General features: G+C 37.6%; 1 pseudogene; it reads right to left on the bottom strand.

The window, feature by feature from the left end:
* The window catches only part of LOC123249775, a 32,953-nt pseudogene extending 16,034 nt beyond the window's left edge, over window positions 1-16,919 (bottom strand).
* Between the last annotated feature and the right edge of the window lie 326 nt (window positions 16,920-17,245).

The raw sequence follows: 17,245 nt of genomic DNA, 5'->3' as shown, positions 1-17,245 counted from the left end.
GCACAGAAAGGTAGATACAGAGCTATGCTGATAAATGCTTGACAACCACCTCTCAGAAATTGCACGATACATTTTAAAGTTTAATCTGCATCATTAACATTGTCTCCACCACTTTCTTAAATCTGGACAATAAACCAAATAATCCATCAAGCCCTAATGTGTAGTTGTTTGGGGATTTCCTAGGTGTAAATGCTCACATTGAAAATTTAACAATTGAATGGGCTTGAAAGACTCCCAAAGAATTGGCTCACCACATACTCCTCATAGGAAATGTGAAAAACATGCAAAAAACAAACAAACAAACAAAAAAAAACAATGTATATCAAGTAATACAAAGAGCAAGATTTAAGAAATAGCCAAGTGTAGGCTTTTATTTCATGTATAGCACTATTTTTTTCCCCTAAGAAAATTAAATCAGGGGCAGCTAGGGAGCTCAGGAGATTGAGAGCCAGGCCCAAATCTGGATTAAGACACATCCAAGCTATGTGACTCTGGGCACTCACTTAATCCCCATTGCCTACCCCCCTTACTGCTCTTGTGCCTTAGAACCAATACACAGTACTAATTCTAAGATGGAAGGTAAGGGTTGAAAGAAAGAAAGAAAGAAAGAAAGAAAGAAAGAAAGAAAGAAAGGAAGGAAGGAAGGAAGGAAGGAAGGAAGGAAGGAAGGAAGAAAGAAAGAAAGAAAACTCAAGCCCACCAAGAAGACCTCTTAGAAGATTTATTTGTTCTCTTCGGTAATAGTTGATCCTCAATTCTTTTTTTATAGCATTAGGTCAATTTCACTCTGAACTTATTCACATACTCTTTTATTTCTAACCATTGACTCAAATCACAAAACCATTTGATCGACATCTCTGTCCCCCCCACCCCCTCCCACTTATATACAATGATGTTGGAACAAATCTAAATATTTTCCTTTCCTAGAGAAGTGGCTTGCTTATCTGAAGGGATCAGAACAGCAGTAAGATGATATTGGCTCCCAATGCAATGAAAAGAAGGGAGCTCACTGATCAAAAATGTATACTTTATATTATATGTGTTTACAATTCTTGCCTCATTTTTGTCTTTGGTTATTCATCACACTAGACTGGGGAGCTATATAAAGAGTGATTTGGATCTCATCCGTCTTTAATGCAGTGCTTGGCTTCTGAACTCAATGCACGTACAATTGCTGGCCAAGAAAGAAATGCCAGATGCTAATTGCCTTCTCCTATGTTTTCTGGCGTTAACATGAGCTGAGCCACAAGTATTTAGAGAACATTCTAACACTTGCTTTGCTGCTTAAAAAAAATGAGCACAAGCAAAATTTTGCTATATCTTCTTCATTCTTGTTTTTGTATCATTAGTTCAAATGAATTTCAAGAGGAACAACAATAAGAATCCTCTCCTATACATGACATCTCTTGAGAATGATAAGCTGATTTAGTCTGGACTGCTGTAAGCCCCATTTGTCTGAGGAGTTGCAGAAAACTATGTCAAAAGAGATGTGAAAACATTTTTTATTTTATTTTTCTTAGAAAAAGAAATTTGAGGAAATCCAGCATTTGAAAATACAAATTTAGGAAAATTTGGGGGAGGGCATTGTGGTTGGTGATTTTTCACATGCTAATAGAGCTCTCTCTTTATTTTCCTAAGGAGAAAGAGTTTACTTGTAGGTTCCATGAAAAAGGAAAGTCTCTTTGTGAGTTTTTTCCCACTCAAAAAAGTATTGATATTTTTGGTCTTATATAATTTTTATTTTGAAATGTATTCTCTAACCCTACCCCTACCACTAAGAGCCAGCCCTTAGACTTATAATAAAGAATTTTAAAAGGGGGGAGAGGTTCAGTAAGCTAACCAGCATCATTCAAGTCTGGCACATAGTAGATGTTTAAAGATGCTTACAGATTAAAGATTTTGCAATAAATACAATGCTACATCCCATCCTCTACCTCTTCAATAAGAGGAAAGAGATAACAATCTCATATTTCTTCTTTAGGGCTAAGCTTATTTATTAAAAGTTTGAATGGCTCAGTGGATTGAGAGCCAGGCTTTGAGACTGGAGGTCCTAAATTCAAATGTGGTCTCAGACACTTCCTAGCTATGTGACCCTGGGTAAGTCACTTAACCCCTATTGTGTAGCCCTTACTTCTCTTTTGCCTTGGAGCCAATACACAGTATTGATTCTAAGGTAAGAGTTTAAAATAAAAAAAAAAGATTCATTGAATTCAATGTTAATTTTTGGGGGGAGGTGGGGGGTTCTTTGAATTACATCATTGTAATTGTTGTGTATATTATTTTCCTAGTTGAACTTACATTACTATGCATCAATTTGCAAAGGCCTTTCCATGATCATCTGGATTCTTTAATTCTCTCATTTCTTCCAGTGCAATAAGCCTTGAGTTTTTATAAGGAAATTTCACTGATAAAATTTCACTTCTCACAGAACTACTCCAATGTACAATTGTTGTAAGAATTAAGAATGGGAAAACCCTCAGAAATTAAGGATTTCCTTTAATTTTTTAAAAGCCTTATCCTGAAATGATATCTTAGAGATGTTTTGATTTGTGTTTTGTTAATCAATAATGATTTAGAGTATTTTTCATATGGTTTGATTTCTTCATCCAAAAATTGTGTTCATATCTTTTTTACCATGGTTCAGTTGGAGAATGACTCATATAAGAAGGGAGCCATAGATTTCAACAGGCTGCCAAAGGAGTTCATGACACAATAAAGGTTAAAAATCCTGATTTAGGCCAAAGCCTGCCTGAAACACAAATGTTTTGGGGGCATGTGGGACAAGATGTAGGGCTAGATCTCTTTGTCATTTCTTTTTTTTTTTTAAGTTAAATTTAACATTTTCCCCAATTACATGTAAAAACAGTTTCAAACATTTTTCAAAGAATATTGAATCTTGAATTCTCTCCTTCTCCCCTCTTTCCCCCCACCCCCATCCTCCATCTCCCTTGAGATGGTATGCAATCTCATATAGATTGTACATGTGTAATCATATAAAACATTTTTCCATATTAATGCTTATGTGAAAAGAAACTCAAATAGAAAAAAAAATAAAATGAAAAAAGTTTACTTTGTTTACCATTTCTTTTAAGGAAAAAAATGCAGTAATGTACTCAATTTGTTAATGATTTTTTTAAAAGTTAATTTTGCTGAGTTGCTCCCTTTCTCTCTCTCTCTCTCTCTCTCTCTCTCTCTCTCTCTCTCTCTCTTTCTCTCTCTCTCTCTTTCTGTTTGTCTCTCTGTCTCTGACTCTCTGTCTCTATCTCTGGTTCCCTGTTTCCTTCTCTGACTCTATCTCTCCATCTCTCTCCTCTCTCTTGTCTCTCTCTGTCTCCTCTTTCCTCCTCCTCCTCCTCCTCCTCCTCCCCTCCCAGCTTGTCTTTGGGTAGGCAAGCTATATACTTGGAAATTAAGATTTTTTTTCTTAAGGAGTTCCTAGGAAAATTAAGGTCCTCACCTCCCCACATCTTATTCTATTAAAATTCCTAAGAAAACTTATTTCCTCCCTTTTTTTGTACCTTAAAAAACCCATACCTCTTTTTTCCCCCAGTCAGTCGAACTTCCTTCCTCTTCCAAGAATTATAGAATTTAGGACTAGGAAAGACCTCAGAGCTGATGGAGTTCAATGCTTTTAATTTACAGGTGAGGAAATGGATGCTGAGAGGAGTTGAAGCACTTGTCTAACCAAGGTCACACAGGCAATCTTATTGCAAAACCAGTGGTCTTTCTACCATGCCATACTGCTTTTTCTTTGGCACATCCTAGATTCAGTTTATGACACTCGACATGCTATCTCTACTCAAGGGAATGAATGGAAGGAGAGAAAGCTCTTTACTACTTTCCCTCAGTGCCTAGATTGAAGTGTCATGGAATTGGCTTTACGTCAAACCTAAATCCAAATGGACCTAGGAGAATTAACTTTGTTTTGTTAAAACAAGAAGATTAGGATGTAGATCTATGTTTAGAGGAAATGCAAATTGAGTTTTCAATATTTTGAGTTTGAGGGACCAGTGATGCCTTCAAATAGGCATTGTGGAGTGATTTTAAAAATTCTAGAGTTTGGACCCAAAGCCTGGCATTCAAAATCTTTTTTATTGTTGTTCAGTCATTTCAGTATGATCTCTTTGTGACCCTGTTTGGAGTTTTCTTGCAAAGATTCTGGAGTAGTTTTCCATTTCCTTCTCCAACTCATTTTCCAGATGGAGAAACTGAGGCAAAGTTAAGTGACATGTCCAGGATCATACAATTAGTGTCTAAGGTCATATTTGAACTCAACCCACTGAACCACCTAGCTGCCCAAATCTTACCTCTGCTATTAACTTCTTGTGTGACCTTTGGCAAGCCACTCTGGACCTTAATTACCTCACCTAAAATATGAAACAATCATACTAGTTATCCTTCTTTCCCTCTATATTGATCTTATAAATTTCTACTGAAACTTCTTCCTTGTGCTTCTCTCTTTCCTTCCCTCCTTCTCCCACCCCAACTGTTTCATTGTAAGTACCCCCATTCCCCAAACAAAATTACGTGCTGGAACTATGTACTAGTGGGAGACTCAGAAATAGTTATTGGGCACATAAAGATGTCGATAATAGTGTCAGGGTGGGAGTGGGGTAAGGCATGGGTTTCCAGCTGGGACCCAGGTGTCCTTAGATCAGGCCCCTGTTTGTCTATAATTGCACTCCCAAAATTCTTTTGTTAATATTCTTTTTTTTTTTCTTCTCTGATCATACTGCAGGCTCTCCCAAAACTCTTCCATTGCCTAATTGATAAAACAGCCCTGGTCCGGAAGAACCCCAGGTTCCCTGAGCTCCAGAGGAGAAAGTCCCATCTAATCCATCCAGTGTCTAATACCTGAGGCTACATGAGGCCTTAAGCAAATCATTTTCTTTCGCTCACCCAGCTTTCCCATTTGTGACAAAGTAAGAGGCCGTGTGGTGGGAATTGATTTCCATCTGTAAGATATTGTGAAGGTGGGATATGCTGGATAAATGCTAAAAAATGCTTCATTGCTAAGAGAAGTCAGATTGCAGGGAGGTATGGACTTATTTTTGGATGGTGTCTGGCATATTCCTGCTTTTTAGAGCAAGCCAACAAGAGCCTTTGAGTTACAAAATTATAGATTCATAGACTATTAAAGAGAGAAGGGACTTTAGAGATAATGCCCTCATTTTACATGGAAGGGAAATGAGATCCAGAGAAAAGAGATAATTTGCCCATTTCCACAGAGGAAGTGGCCAAAAATTGGATTAGAACTTAGATCGGTTTCATGATTCTTAGTCCAATGCTACATGTCACACAGGGAAATGGACCAAGTGACTTCTTAAGGTCCCTCAACTCACAGATGTGCCATAAACTAGTTAGCCAACACAAAAGGTCTGAACAGGCTTGGGTTCATATAAAGGGAGAATTTTTTTATTAGCATATACTGTGTGGCTTAAGCCCCCAACCTAGTATGAAACTAGGGATTTTTAAATTTAATCCAGGACAAAAAATTCACTTATTACTGTGCTAACAGAAACCTAGGCAATGAAAGCAGAGGAATAGCAAAAGTATTTAACTGAAATGGAAGCAAAAATGGAAAAAAATAGTTAGAAGTATCCCAATAGCGATTGTCCGATTAAAGACATCCTTCTTCCTTGGCAAAATCTTGAGAGAAAGCTTTCTCTTACTCTTCCCACCTGCAAACTAGAGAAAACAATACAATATTTTGTCAGTTATAAACCGTGACACTTAGGTTGTTGTTATTCAGTTGTTTCTATCATGTCTGACTCTTCATGACCCAATTTGGGGTTTTCTTGTCAAAGAATGGTTTGCCCTTTCCTTCTCTGGCAAACAATGTTAAATGACTTGCCCAAAGTCACATAGCTAGTAAGTGTCTGAAGTTGGATTTGAACTCAGAAAGATAAGTATTCCTCACTCTAGTTCCAGGGCTCTATCCGCTGTGCCACCTAGCTGATAATTAAATTGACTATCATTCCCTGTCAACTGAAACCATATCAATGTCTGCAGGTCTCCTCTCTAACCTGCTCATGTATGGCAGTTTGACCAATCCATTCATAATTCTCTGTTGTTCATAATTTGGTCAGAGCCATAATTTCTTTCTAGTCAGCCTTTGGACTTAGTCAGTTTCATGAAATACGACTTATCCCCCCTTTCCCCCCAATTCTTTTTTTAGAAATTAATTCATTAATTAAGAATATTTTTCCACAGTTACATGAATCATGTTTTTCCCTCTCCTCCTCCCTTCCCTCTCACATAGCCAACAAGCAATTCCACTGGGTTTTACATGTGTCATTGATCAAGACCTAATGAAATAGGACTTATTGTAGTACCCCTTTATATCCTTGATTTTCATCCATCTTTCCCTACTTCTAAGAGCCAGTGCTTAAGGACTCAAGAGAGCTGATTATTAAATTTTCAGTGTGAGGATTTATAATTTGGAAATTAGTAAACTACAAATCAGGCTTGATTTATTGTTTTGCGAATTGATTCAAGAAAATGATAGGAAAAATGTTAATAATATAAATTGAACTTAAATATAGCTGTATATGCATACCCGTCTTCCCCACTGATTGTTAAATATTTATCAGCTGATTTCTAATTCTAATGACATCCCATTACTATTGGCATATTTTCCTGCAGGAATATAAAACTTCAATGCCCTTCTATCAGGTCCAAGTTCCAAGACTTGGAACATCATGTTTATTGTAGTTGTAGTTGCCGATGGGACAAGAATGTACCTACTACATAATACTCTGGTAGTACAAGCTTCCTCTCATCTGGTCTCTATGATAGTTATATTTAACTATAGGCAGCATAAGTAGTTTTCAGGTCACATTAACTTACATGAATAGTCATAGTAAGCAGTCACTCGGAAACTGTAATTTGAGAGTTACCAAAGCATCCCCTTGAACACTTACAAAGTTTTGTGACCTACACAGGTCACTTAACCCTGTTTTCCTCAGTTTCCTCATTTATAAAAGTTCCTCATTTATAAAAGTTGGAGAAGGAAATGGAAAATTACTCTAATATCTTTGCCAAGAAAACATCAAATGGGGTCACAGAGTCAGACACAACTGAAATGACTGAACAACAACAACAATAAAATCATCTCTTGCCCCAAATTCATTCTCCCACAAGCTTTCCACTAGTCTGAAATTCTCACTCTCAAGTAAATAACTCCACTGGGTATCATCTTAATCAGATATTCCCTTTGAAAATCCAAATACCATTTAAGAATCATTGACATATTAACTTATCATGAGCTATTTACATTTTAAGAATTCATTTACGAGCTTTCCTCCTTTTTCCTCAATTCACCGGTGTCATAGTTGAGTAAATGGGGGCCCAGAACAGAGAAGTTTTCATTTGAGAGCAGGAGAAGACAGGAAGTTATAAAAGATTTGAACTGTGAAAAGTCACAGAAGGAGGGCAATTGCTTTAGAATGTGGCTACTGGTTAATGTAGCAATTGCCCAGAGAAACCTTGGAATTTTCTCACCTGCTAGAGTAGAGAGGAATTTATTTTTTACAATGGCAACTGACTCGTAGATTTACCAGACAAGGTTTCTAAAAATAGTTAACAACCAGAATCTTTTATTTTGTGGGGTCTTTGCCTCAAAAGACACTATCTTTAAGCCAGAAGGGAACTGAGGATAGGTTCCCCTGGACTAAATGTATCTTTATTATTAACTCTTCACGGCAGTATTTCCTGGCCCCTAGTTTTCAGAGTAAGCCTTGGTTGGCTCTGGGCTCTCTGTCACCCCCCAACATACATTAGTGACTAGACCCAGATGTTTTTCCTACTTTCATGCCCCTGTCTCTCCCTGCCCACTTCCTCTTGCCCCCAAACTTCAGTTCTGGGATGTAAGAGTAGAATGATGTGGGAAACAGCCTTAGAGAGACTTGGATTCTAGCACCAGATCTGCCATTAACTAGTTGGACCTCAGTTTCTTTTTTATGTTTTAGGAGGGGATTTCGATTAAATGATTTTTAAGTTTCCTTTCATCCTTAGCATCCTGCCTTCATGACCATGCCTGGTAATTAGCACATGATATCTCCCACATTGAAGACTGAAAGGACCTTGTCTTTATACTTGAGTTTGGGATCTTTTTTTCAACTTTGGCTGTGATTATGATTCTTAGTCTTTACCATCCCTGGTTTCCTATGCCTGATTATGTCTGCTTTCATTGCAGGTAATTTTCTTCATCCACAGGGAAATGAGTTTTCCATTATTACCCTTGAATTCGGGCCATAAAGTAGAAGAAATGGGATACACGTGCAACCATTTAACCTTCACAGTCACTAAAGACATCCTGCCCTTGATGTCTTAGATTCTATGGGGAAAGAAAAAAGCAATTAAAACAACCCAACAACCCAGGCTGAATCAATGGCGACTCATGGCAAATAAGAGAGGACCTTAGTAAAGGAAAAGGAAATAATGAAAAGAGAGAATGGATCCATTTTTGATCACACCTTAGAGTGACTTTTAACCCTGCCTGGCAACAGAGGCCAGTGGCCATTTATTTGCTATCTTAGTCCCTGATCCCTGGTCTCCCACACCATTTGTCCTAGCCCCAACATTGTTGTGGCATGATGAGATTCTCTTTCTATCTATTCAGTGATGACTGTGCCCTTCTAGAATAGGTTTCAGCTCACTTTTCCAGGCTTATTATGCATTATTCCTCTTCATGCACATTTATAGTCCAATCAAATTGGTCACTTTGCTTTTCCTCGTATATAATTTTCCATTTCCCATCTCTGCACTTTGTAGAGTTTATCTCTTTACATTTGGAATTTGCTCATTCTTCACCTCCACCTCATAGAATTTCTAATTTCCTTAAAATCTCAGCCCAAATGTGACCTTCTACACAAGGATGTGTTGTTTAATGTTTAACAACCTGCTCTTTGAAAAACAAACGAACTAGGCAAGACACAATTTTAGTTTAACTTACATTATTAGCATTTTCTCTATCACTTTCTTTTTTAAAAAAATATACGTCTTATTTACTTATTTGTAACCTTTCTTCTTTAATTGCGCTATGAATTATCTCTCCTACTCCGACCACCTCTGAGAAAGCAAGACATTGATATTGCTTCATCATTTTCTTAAGTCTAGAGCAGACAAATGATATTTTTGGCTCAGTAATATTTATTTTTTTCTTAATTGCATATAAACACAATTTTTAAACATTTTTTCTAATGTTTTGCATTCCATAGTTTTCCTTCCCTCCCTTCCTCCCTCTCTGAGAGGATAAGCCACTTCATTGCCCCCAAGTATAATGATGTCTAGGCCTATGAAGATGGGCTGCTCCCTAAAAATTCTTTCCCTATTTATTGATAATAGATGCAACTTCATTACTAGGAAAGGAGTTTTTGTTCTATAATCAGACATTTTAGTAAGGTGGAACAGAAGGGCTTAATCATATTTTGTCTTTTCTTGAGAGCAAATTATGATAGAGGAGAATCAAAGAGTGATAGAGAATGGTGGAAAGGGGAAAAGAGGGAGAGAGAGGACCCAGAATGGGGAGGTTGGTGTTAATCCTCACCCCTTTCTGAAGTCACTGCCCTGGGGATATAGAGTAACTTGAATGTGTCATATTATAAATACTTGGCACAAATGTTTTCATCACTCAACATGTGATCCAATAAGGAATGGGTTGGCACAAGCTCCCAAACCATATGGGCTCTGTTGATTCTCATATTCCTTGGAAAAGAAGCCTTCACTCTCTCCTTCTCTCCATTTCCTGGGCTTATGAAATGGTATTCTTTCCCCTCACTTTGTCCCCTTGCTCCACTTGATACACCCTAAAGTTAATTCTTCCCCAGAGTCTTTAAGATTACTATAAATAATGAAAAGAGCTAACATTTATATTTTACTTGTAAGTGTACAAAATGTTTTACATATATGCATACATCTCATTATTATTACTTTTTATGGGGTCTAGTGGATGTTCAGGGAGGACTAACACCTCTGCTCTAAAGGTTTGCCAAAACCTTTTCAGAGCTTCTCATTCACGTTGGTTCACCTTCACCCAACTCCTAACCTGTGATTCCAAGAATCTATAGCATGCAAAGCAGTCATAGCCCCATAAAAGCATCTTAACAGGTGTGCTAAACAAGTTTGAAGATAACTGATGGACCTCAAACCCATGAGTTGGGGGAATGTCTACCTGCTGAATGGGTAGATTTGTTTCAACGCCCATAAAGGCAGCCGAAGCAGGTGCTGTGAAGTCCTTAGAGCTTCATCAAACATTGAAGATGCCAACATCATCCACTATATGCCTAAGCCATCACCAATCTTCTTGACTTTTGTCCTGCCAGTGGATTTCAATTACTGGAAGAGAGAGCAAGGCTGATGACTTTGTGAAACTCTGCCTCACTTGTATCCAATTCACAGGCAAGTCAAAAGGCATCAGCAGCAATGACACTGATCCTCATCTCCAATGAGGGATGAACGACAACAATTGTATTTTAAATATTTCCCATGGAAAATATTGTATATTTGATGGTTTTCAATGGGAAGACATGGTGTTTCTGTATTCTTAATTTGTTATTATCAGATAAAGGGTATCAATAGCAGAAAAAATACAGATTATAGATTTAGAATTAAAAGAGATCTCAAAGGCTTATCTGGTACAGCTCTCTTATTGTCTTTGCTACTTTGTTAACCTGGAACATTCTTATGCTTCAGAAACCCTTTGTTCCATTGGGAAATTTTAAATTTCTCATTCTTTTTGCTTGTCATTTGCATTTTCCAGGCTTCGGACAATTTCTAGCACATTTTTGCTGTTGTTCAATTGTCTCGGCTGTGTCTAAATCCCCATGACCCCATTTGGAGTTTTCTTGGAAAACATAATGGAGTGGTTTTCCATTTCCTTCTTCAGCTCACTTTATAGATGAAGAAGCTGAGGCCAATAGGGTTAAGTGACTTGCCCAGAGTGATACAGCTTGGGCATGCAACTTAAAAAATTAGAAAGCAACCAAATTAAAAATCCCCAGTTGAAAACTAAATTAGAAATACTAAAAATCAAAGGAGAAATTAATAAAATTGAAAGTAAAAGAACTATTGAATTAATAAATGACTAGAAGCTGGTACTTTGAAAAAACAGATAAAATAGACAAAGTACTGGTAAACCTAATTAAAAAAAGGAAAGAAGAAAACCAAATTAACAGTTTCAAAGATGAAAAGGGAGACCTCACTTCTAATGAAGAGGAAATTAAGGCAATCACTAAAAACTATTTTTCTCAATTATATGACAATAAATATAGCAATCTAGGTGATATGGAGGAATATTTACAAAAATACAAAATGCCTAGTTTAAAAGCAGAAGAAATAGAATACTAAGTAATCCAATACCAGAGTAATACAGCTAATAAATGTGTGAAACCTGATTTGAACTCAGGAGGATGAATCTTCTGCACTCTATACACTGCACAATCTAGCTGCCAAGATTATCTCAAAGGTGCCCTGTGTTCTATCTACTGTGCCTCCTAAATGTTTTAATGCATGTTCTCATTTCACACAAGAGAAAACTGAGGTATAAAGTAAGTGATTTCCCCTGGGTCATTCAGTTAGCAAGTGTCAAAGCAAGGCTTTGGACTCAAACTTTCTTCGCTACAAGTTCAGTACCCGCTCTACTACACATACTGCCTTCATCAACAGCTTGACTCTCTTTGCCTCTCACCAATAAGTTTAAAATGGAAAATTTTGGTAATGAAAAGTGAATGCTAGATTGGCATCAAAGAAAGCACTTATTTTGCATCCTCCCACTAGATGATTGAGCATAGATTTGGACCTTCAAGGAAATTAGTGACTATTTCATCCAGGAACCTCACTGTACAGATAAGAAAGGAAAATGAGACCCAGGAAAGATAAAGAGACTTTCCTGAGATCACAATGGTTATAAGTAACTGAGCCGAGATTCAAATCTGAGTCTTCTTAAATTCTTAAGCACCACAATTTTCTCCCAAGAATTCCTTTAAAGAAGAGTAAAGGGTATAGACCAGTGATGGTGGACCTATGGCATGGTGCCAAAGATGGCATGCAGAGTACTCTCTGTGGGCACATGGCCACCCCCCACAAGTTAATTACTAGAAAGGCAGAGAGATTTGGGTGGAGCTGCTCCCATTCCCCTTTCCATGCCCCCCACCTTTCTGCCCAGCAGCCCAATGGGAGCTCACAGAGGGTAACATGGGCAGCTCACAGGCAGTAGAGCTGGAGGGAAGCAGAGCTCTTGGGTGATTCCTCTCCCTGTCTCTACCACTTGCTGAGGACATCCCTCACTTCCTCTACCCCCTCCATCCAGCAGCCCAATGGGAGCACTTCCTCCCTCCAATATGTGGAGAAAAAGAGTGGGGCATACCTAGCATGTGGGGGGGGGATGGCACTCAGTCTCTGAGGGAGGCAGGCATGGCACTTTGTCTGGGGGGTGAAGGTGGGCAGGACCTGGCAATCCATCTCTAAAAAATTCACCATCACTGCTATAGGCAATGAATACTGGTTGTCAGGGGGCAGAGATAACATTTATTGTATAGTGTTCATCATGACAGAGAATTCACTAAAACTAGAAAATACAAGGCACTTTTACTAGGATCATCCAGTGGGATATAGAAACACTTGTTATAAGAGACCTTTCCTGGTAATAGTATTTACTGATTGGATACATTATTGATATTTTACTATGACAGCTAGGTGGCACAATGGATCGAGTCAGGAAGATTTTTTTCCTTAGCTCAAATCTGGCTTCAGACACTTACTAGCTTTGTGACTCTGGATAAGTCATTTAACATTGTTGGCCTCAGTTTCCTTACCTGTAAAATGAGCTGAAGAAAGAAATGGCAAACCACTGCAGGATCTCTGCCAAGAAAACCCCAAATGGGGTTATGAAGAATCAGACATGACTGCAATGACTAAAAAACAACAACAAATTTACTAATAGGATGTTCATAACAACATAATAACAATTTGATAACCTAGTCACTATGGCAATCAACAACAGAAAAGCATTTGCAATGATCAAATGAAGAGGGAGACAGACAGAGAGACAGAGACAGAGAGATAGAAAGAGAAAAACATAGATTGATTTCTCTGAGTAAAAAGGAATAGTAGGGAGAAAGGCCTTGAAAACAAATCAAAAGAACTAAAATTCAGCCTGGGTTCTATTTCTCAATAGCTATGGACCTTGGGCAAAATCACTTAATCTATCTGAGTCCCATTTTCCTCATCTGTAAAATGGGGCTAATAGAACTTGCATGAGCTAATTCCCAGGGCTTTGATAAGGAAAGGACTTTGCAAAGCTTTGAAGTTCTATGGAAATCACAATTATTGTTATGACCAACATCATAATGTGAGGATTAAATGAGATCACGTACATGGAAGGGCTTTTTTTTTTACCATAAAGTAGGGAAAGGGATAGGATTTGAGATTTTAGTGGTATTAGTGTAGCTTTAGTCACAAAACCTTTTGGTACGGGACTCTCCACCAATGGAGATAAAGGCCCTGACCTGCACGAGGGTTGGGGTGCAGTTGATGAGGGTAGAAGAGCTTGACTCTTGAGTCTTTAGGGTTGCTTCAGGTTGAAATACTTTGATGTCTCTAGTTGGTTTGAGCACTTCTGATTTCTAGTTTAGAAAGAAAACAGATGACCTTAATCCTACTTTAGGTTGTTGAAGGAAAAGATTCTGGAAAGACATGGATAAAGTGGTCAATCTCCATCCATCATGTTCGTAACTCCAGTTTGTAACACTAGAGACTTTGGAATATTTCCTCTTGGGTGAGATCCAGGATCCCCACTCTTGTTTGAGCCAAGATATCATACTCCCAATGGGCGAGTTCCTTCACTCTGTGTGTCTGGTATATATTCTCCCATGTAGAGTTTCTTTGATTTTCTTGTCTTGCTATCAAATTGGATAAATTTCTTGGCTAACTGCTATCTGTGTGTTAATTGTGGAATAGGGATTTGGTGGGAAAAAGGTCAAACCTTAGCTATAAAAGGGGTCCTCCTTGTTCCCCAATAATGAGTGGTGATCAGAAGTTAGACTATACCTGAAAACCCTTGACTAATAATGCTCAAGGAAGCAAATATAATTCTAGATCAATAGTCCTTCTCTGTGAGGAGAGCAGAGAGGCCAAATTTCCAGCCCCAATCTCTTGCTTCCCTTCCTGGTTGGAATTAAATTCTTTCTTGAGAGAAAAGAGTTTAGAGATATCTATCCTGCCTCCCTTCAAGCATACAAATATACTCCCAATGCCAGTGGGCAATAGACAAATGACCCTCACAACAAACTGATATTGCCACATATGGAACTCTTAGGTAAAGAAATATATATATTTTTTCTAATGTAAGTTGTCACTTTGTCTACAACTTCTAGTCTTGGAGAGTTGCCTGGAACCTTGAGGAGAAAAATGACTGGCCCAGGGTCACAGAGTCAGTATGTGTCAGAGACCAGATTCAACTCAAGTCTTCTTGGCTTTAAGGATGATTCTTTTAGTCCACCATACTGATTGAAAGAATGATGTTGCCCTTAGCAGAAATAGGAAAGTTAGGAGAAGAGGAGGATTCTGGGAGAGACATAATGAATTCTGTTTAGGACATGTTGAGTTGAGTTTGAGATGGCCATGGAGCATTTACATAGATATGTCTAATAGACAACTGGGGATGTTGGCTTCAACCTCAAAAAAGAAATGAGGGCTGTATATAGCCATTTTGGAATTATTAGTACAATGGTGAGCTCACCGAGAGAGTATTGAGAAAGAAAAGTGAGGGACCAGGACAAAGATCAAGGGTACACCCATAAATAGGAGAGAGAACATTCTTGATGATCCAGAAAAGGATCTAAGAAGGACTGTTCAGACAACAAAAAGGAAGGCTGCAATAGAGGAGAGTCATAAACACTTAGGAAGGAGACAGTATGAAGAAGTATCAAAAAACATCAAAAGCTGCAGAGAGGTTAAGAAGAATGAAAATTAAACAAAAGACTTTGGATTGAGCAAAAAGTGAATCATTGGTGACCATGGAGAAAGAGACTTCTCTCATGTGGGTGTGATTGAAGTTAAGGAGTTAAGGAGCATGTGAGAAGTGCAGAAATAGAGGCAAAGATTACAAACATTTTTTGCTAGCAATTTGCTTGTGATAAGGAGAAGAAATATAGGATGATAGCTTGAGTGGATAGTAAATTACAATTTGGGTTCGTTTTTTTTAATGATTGAGGAAACCTGGGTATGTTTGTAGGCAACAAGGGAAGAAGCTAGTAGATCAGGAGGGATCAGTTTGGAATCCTAACATTTAAGTGGACTAAGCTGAACCCAAACTAAAAAGAAATTAGTTTCAAGAGCTAATAAGGGGGCAAATAGGTGGATAAGTGGTTAGAGAGCCAGGCCTGGAGACAAGGATCCTTGCATTCAGATTTGACCTCAAACACTTCCTAGCTGTATGACCCTAAGCAAGTTATTTAATTTCGATTGCCTAGCCCTTAACGCCCTACTGCCTTGGAACCAATACTTAGTAATGATTATAAAAGAGAAGGTAAGGTTTTCTTTCTTCTTTTTTTTTTTTTAAAGAGCTAATATGCACATTTTAGTAGTACCACATTGGTACCACTAATAATCAGTGTTAAAACTAGGACAAGTTAGTCTGGGAAAAAAAAAAACATTGATGTAGCAGTTGTGGGGTTAAATACAAAAACAAAAACAAACCCAACAAAAACAAACCACTGGACATTACACCTAGATATCCTAATGTCCTTTGAGCCTACTATAGTCAGAGGCACATTGGACTTTTGTTAGGAAACATTCCTGAGAGAGTGAAAAGAAATAAACAAGGCCCTAGAACCCAGTCTCTCAATATATATTATTAAGTTATCAATTTTTTTATTGTAAGATGAGCTTTCTGAGCTTTATTTTTAATCTATTTTTTCCAATACCTAAATCTATGCTGTTGTTAATTTTTTAAATTGAAAATTCGAAGTACCAATACCTCATTTTTTTATTACTTGTATTGGAACCATCTTTATAAACTGGCCCCAAGTGATAACCCCGAAGACCTTGAAATTCTTCATTTCCAAAATTATGCTTGCTGTTCTCTAAAGAACTAAGTACAAAAATGCAAAATCAAAAGTATCTCCCCATTTTATTCATTTATGACAGATCTGGTCAAAGTTTGTATGTTTTTCCAGGGAATAGGAAAATATAATAAAGCATTTAGAGGAAAAATATATATATATCTTTTTTTTAAAAAAGGAAAAGAAATTTATTATGTGGTTACCTGCCAAAATCACCTATTATAAAATAAGCATATAGTAATCTTGTAAAAAGTATATAGTGTTCTCAAAAGGCAATAGAAGCATACTAGGAAGCTTCCAAAAGAAGGACCACCAGTGAGTTGGTTTTTTATTTGTTTGTTTGTTTTGAAGACATTTCTTTTATTCTGTTGGACTAAGCTAAGGAGTTTGTACTTATCATATCTAATCCCAGAGGCAACAGGGCTCTATTGACAATTCTTGAGCTTGGAAGAATTATGGTCAGATATGTGATGGAAGTCATACTCGAAGATAAATTTGGAGACAATGTGCCCACAAGATAATTCATCATTGATGGTCAGTCAGGCACCCCATACTGTAATTGCAACTCTTACGTATTTGGCTACCACGGCCAAAAATCCAAGAGCTAAAAGTGTTTCCCTTCAATGGAATGCAGTGTTGATGCAAGAAGCATATGCCACAACTATTTTTCTTCTGCCAAGTTGAGGTCAGTGTTACAAGTGAGAGATGCCATGGTATTTGACTTGGAAAATAGGATTAAAATTGAGTTTGTATGTTCCCCTTGAAAATTTCTTTTAAGTAAATCTAGACTTGTTATCTGGGACTCACTGTTGGAATGGCAGCCTGTTTGCAAGTGGAAAAAAGTGCTGCTCCCATGTTGGAAATTCTATGATTGCTTTTGGAGGCTTTGTAATTTGAAGTCTCAAAGACAACAGTTGATTTTACTTTAAAAGTCTACATTATTTTAGGGGTTGTTCAGAGTAAGATTCATAGAGTAAGTTCACAGAGTAAGATTTTGTGGCTTCCTTTTATAAATCATTTGTGCCTTCTCTAAAAATTCTACTTCGATAATACTTAAAATTGGAAGGAAACTTAATGTAGAGGCTATCTATTCCAATTCCTTTATTTGCATGTGAGGAAACAGGAGTACAGAGTAGTGAGTAGCATATCCTTTACTTGAACCTAGGTCTTATGATTTAAAA

Source organism: Gracilinanus agilis, chromosome 1 (genome assembly GCF_016433145.1).
Source record: "Gracilinanus agilis isolate LMUSP501 chromosome 1, AgileGrace, whole genome shotgun sequence".
Classification (NCBI taxonomy): Eukaryota; Metazoa; Chordata; class Mammalia; order Didelphimorphia; family Didelphidae; genus Gracilinanus; species Gracilinanus agilis.
This window is presented reverse-complemented; position numbering and strand designations above follow the sequence as displayed.